This window comes from Gadus chalcogrammus, chromosome 2 (assembly GCF_026213295.1).
Source record: "Gadus chalcogrammus isolate NIFS_2021 chromosome 2, NIFS_Gcha_1.0, whole genome shotgun sequence".
Lineage (NCBI taxonomy): Eukaryota > Metazoa > Chordata > Actinopteri > Gadiformes > Gadidae > Gadus > Gadus chalcogrammus.
Window position 1 is genome coordinate 3,051,119 of NC_079413.1, and position 5,000 is coordinate 3,056,118.

Here is a 5,000-nt window from a genome sequence, read left to right on the forward strand (position 1 = left end):
GGGGGGGGGGAGAGGGGGGGGGGGGGGGGGAGAGGGGGGGGGGGGGGAGAGAGGGGGGGGGGGGGGGTTTATAAATAAAAAATGGTGTGTGCGTTAAAATTCTAAAGGTCATATCAGCAAAGCAGAATTATTTAGCACCTCTTATTGGTGCAGGATGTCTCTCGCCCACCTCCCACCTCCCGGGCAGCAGACGGGGGACAATCTGTTCCTTGGGATGACGCGACAACAAGCAGCAAAGGTTCGGTTCTTTGATGCACCGCAACGTCGCCCAGCGAGCCGACGGATGTTGTGGTTAGCGGTAGATGAAACGAGTTGCAGATGTTTTTTCACGGGTTCGACGGACTGTCACGTCCGGATCGGTCTGCTGCCTCATGCACCGGCGCACTGTGCAGTAGCAGTATTGATGTTTCCATCTGGCCGACGGACCAGCCGTTCACGAGTACCTCACAGCAGAACGTGCATTAGGTTGTGTAGAATTAAAACCGTACACGTAGGCCTTTGCCCCGTTTGAAAAACACATTTTGATGACCCATATTGTCACTGCGATCAATTAACCCAATTGAGTGTTTCTCAACACTCGAATCTCTAATCAGAGTCAAATGGCATCGCTGATATTGATAATAATGATCACAGACTCAAAAAATAAAATATAAATAATACTCAAAAACTATTTTTATTTTTGGGGGTCCGTTTGAGACGTTACCAAGGCAGAATAAGTCATCAGACACGATGTGGGGGAGAGTTGCCATAATGGATGAAGGCCAGGCACTACCAGCAAGAGGCAGGAAGGCGAGGCCAGACTGCCCACAGTGACCCTGCCGGAGGGGCGGTTACATAAGAGTGTAATAGGCCCCAGCTTAGTGCTCGCAGCACCTGTGCTTTCTCAGCGCGTTTCCTTCCCCAGCTCGGGACAAATCTCCCTGGGAGGGCTGCTGGCTCCGACCAAACAACACAGAATGTACCGGAACGACCGACCAGACTCGGGGCTCCGTTTCTCTCCCTCTCTCTCTGCCTCTCTCTCTCATATGTATCTAACTATGTGTGTGTGTGTGTCTCTCTCTCTTTTGTATCTGGCAATCTGTGTGTCTCGCTCTCTCTCTTATATATCTGTGTGTGTGTGTGTGTGTGTGTGTGTGTTTGTGTGTCTCTCTCTCCCTTCTTCATATATCTATCTTTATGTATGTGGGTCTCTCTCTCGCTCTTATATATATATATGTGTGTGACTGTGTGTATGTCTCGCTCTCTCCCTTTTTTATATCTGTGTGTGTCTCTCTTACACATCTATCTATGTGTGTGTTTGTGTATCTCTTTCTCTTGTTTATCTCTATCCATCTATGATGTTTGTCAACCGCTTGCTCTCTATCACAATCTAGCTCTATCTATCTATTCTCCCTCCGTGTTTCACCGTTAATCGTCTCTCTCTTCTCTTTCATCATCTTGGTGTATGTCTCTCGTTCTTTATCTCTCTCAGCCTCTCTTCCTCCCATTAACTCTCTCACACACAATCTTCTGTGCAAGTCTGATTGGGTATTGGGTTCGGATCAATACCTCACCCTCCTCCTGCAGCGTGTACATCATGTGACCAGGGGCGTGGTACTGAGAACCATGGAGGGGGAACGACCATGTTTGGCAAGCGCTACATCCTGGCCGGGACTCTGGGAGTAAGCCTGCTGAGGCTTGCGCTGAGAAAAATGACACTGGAGGTACTTGTCATCCCTGGACAGAAAAGATGGTGACATCCCTCCTTTTAGTTTTTCTCCCTCTGCTCCTCCTGCTGCACTCTTCCCCTTCTGCCATTAGCAATGACTCCTGCTCCTCCTCACCTCCCCGTCTCTCACGGCCTGTTGGCAAGACAGCAGACCTGCCCAGCAGCCCTGCAGAAATACTGTCATTCTCCCATCGGTTATCGGACATAATGCCACCTCTCTCTCTCTCTCTCTCTCTCTCTCTCTCTCTCTCTCTCTCTCTCTCTCTCTCTCTCTCTCTCTCTCTCTCTCTCTCTCTCTCTCTCTCTCTCTCTCTCTCTCTCTCTCTCTCTCTCTCTCTCTCTCTCTCTCTCTCTCTCTCTCTCTCTCTCTCTCTCTCTCTCTCTGTCTCCATGGTCCAAGGCCAGATCCATCAGCCCCTCTTATTTCTGAAGGGTGAAATCATTCCTCTTCAAGGATAGTTAAACTGTGCTGGCATACGTTTACACATCTCTTTAACAATTCGACTTCTGTCACTGCTTTTACCGTCGCTCATCCTCATCCCAGCGTGTCTCACAGAGTCTCCCAGCCCCCCTCCTTAAAGCAGTGGTTCCGTGGGTGATGACAGGTATCTCAAGGCACAGCTTGAATGAATAACTGAACATTGTCGGATCTCAGATTGCTCCCTTTTCAAGAAGGGGAGAAAGATAAGATATTGAATAGGAAGCAAAATAGAGAAACACATTCTCTCGCCTAAGCACACACACACTCAAACAAAGATACAAACACACACACACACACACACAGACACTCTCTCACACACACACACACACACACACACACAATCTCCTACTCCAAGGGCGCAGACAGTGCAATGTGCTTAGTCAACGTTTTGAGCTGTGCTTCATCAGGGTGGGTGATGAAGACCGCTCAACTGATAAGCAGCTGGCGTCCCCCGTGTGAGTGAGTGAGTGAGTGAGTGAGTGAGTGAGTGAGTGAGTGAGTGAGTGAGTGAGTGAGTGAGTGAGTGAGTGAGGGTATATGTGTGTGCGTTTCGGCCCCCGGCAGCACAACAGACGTGTGTGTGGGAGGCAGTGACGAGCTGCCCTGCTGCTGGCTCCGATGCGATGTGTTTAAGTATCCGTCGGTTCGGTAAAGGCGCTGCGATGGAGCTGCTGAGAGGACTCGGAGAGAGACGAACAACAGCGAGGTCTGCTGGTGATGCATCACGACCATGAAGAGGAGAGGGATCGCGGGAGGGAGCCTGGAAACGCCAAACTACTAAAAACACCGGAGAGCCCGCGACCTTGTCTGAGAGGAAAGCCGGGCACGTGGTGTGCACACACACACACACACACACACACACACACACACACACACACACACACACACACACACACACACACACACACACACACACACACACACACACACAAACAAACACTGAATGATGCAGAGTCTATAAGTGCCAGGAGCGATGGCGCAGCGAGAACTCCCGGCGCCATAGAGAAGGAGGCAGCAGCAGCAGCAGCAGCAGCAGACAGCTGACAGCTGGAGGGGGGCTGAGCTCGCTGCTCCAGGCAGCCCGAGAAGGAAGCTCAGCCAGAGGGCAGGAGCCCAGGGAGGGTAGCCCTCCCTGGGGGAGGAACTAGCCACTGCACGGTGGATGATCGATTAGCATTTAGCAACGACCACGTGACAGTACCGAGTGAAGATGAGAGAGAGAGAGAGAGAGCCAGTGAATGAAAAGATCAAAAGTAAATGTGGAACCTCATTAGTCTTTTTTTAATCTAATTACATCGAAACACTGGAAAAGGTTGAGAGATGGACGCACACGCACACACACATAACAGACACACACAACACACACACACACACTGCAGCAGGCAGGCCGGCTAAACTGACCCCCTGTCATCCCTCTGCTCATTTATAATTCACACCGAGCCATTAATCAAACACACGCTCACCAACACACACGCTCACCAACACACACGCTCACCAACACACACGCTCACCAACACACACTCTCACCAACACACACTCACCAACACACACTCACCAACACACACTATCGAGAACACAAACTTTCAAGAACACACACTCTCACCAACACACACTCGACCTGGACTCTCTCAGGTGTGTGTGCGTAGGTGTGTGTGAATGTGTGTGTTTGTTTGTGCATCTGCGTCCCTCCATGCGTGGGTGTGCAGAGATTGGGTCCAGCGAGTGTCAGGTCAGAGGTCACCTCCTATGCGTCATCACGTCAACAGCGGGGCTTTCTTCCCCCTGCGTACCCCATCAAAACAGGAGACTCATCTGAGAGTGTATCAATGGATCACTCTGCACGGTCATTCATCACCCCGGCATCTGGGTGACACGCTGAAGGGGGGAGGAGACAGGGAGAGATAGAGAGGAAGGGGAAGAGGAAGAGGAAGAGTGAGTGAGAGAGAGACAGAGTGATAGAGAAGGGGAGAGAGACAGAGAGTAAGAGAGAGGGAGAGAGGGAGAGAGAGCAAGAAGAAGGGGGAGGAAGAGGAAGAGGGAGAAAGATAGAACGAGGGAGAGGCTGAGAGAGAGAGAGACAGAGGAAGGGAGAGAGAGAGGAAACTAGAGAGAGATACAAAGAGGGAGACAAAACGGGACAAAGGAATATGCTAATACAATTTCCCTACGTTTTCTGGTCCAGGTCTATCTTTTGGCCCGCCTCAGTGAATGGAGTGTAGAAGCCTCTGCACCATTTTAAACTAATCCCGACTCAAATGTGATTCGCCCCGACTACCTGCTCCAGCACCGGCTATTCAATCTCCCCACTGAGCCTGCAGCTAAAGCGTGTGTGTCTGCGTGTGTGTGTGTGTGTGTCTGCGTGTGTGTGTGTGTGTGTGTGTGTGTACCCCTGCCGTTAGAAAATGTCCTTTTCAGCGGGATCCCGCTGGGGCTGGCGTTGGCGACCAGCCGGTGCTGCTCGACGAACCGCGCGGAGCACCTCTGTGTGCCTTTTACACGCTACATGGGTCCATTTCCTCTCACCCATTTCCCCCCGTCTCCCCCCTTCTCCCATCTGTACTGCCTGCACTTCAATGCATACTCATCTCTCTCTCTCTCTCTCTCTCTCTCTCTCTCTCTCTCTCTCTCTCTCTCTCTCTCTCTCTCTCTCTCTCTCTCTCTCTCTCTCTCTCTCTCTCTCTCTCTCTCTCTCTCTCTCTCTCTCTCTCTCTCTCTCTCTCTCTCTCTCTCTCTCTCTCTCTCTCTCTCTCTCTCTCTCTCTCTCTCTCCACATGTATGAAAGAATACATCAAGGTCTTTCCCGTTTTTGAC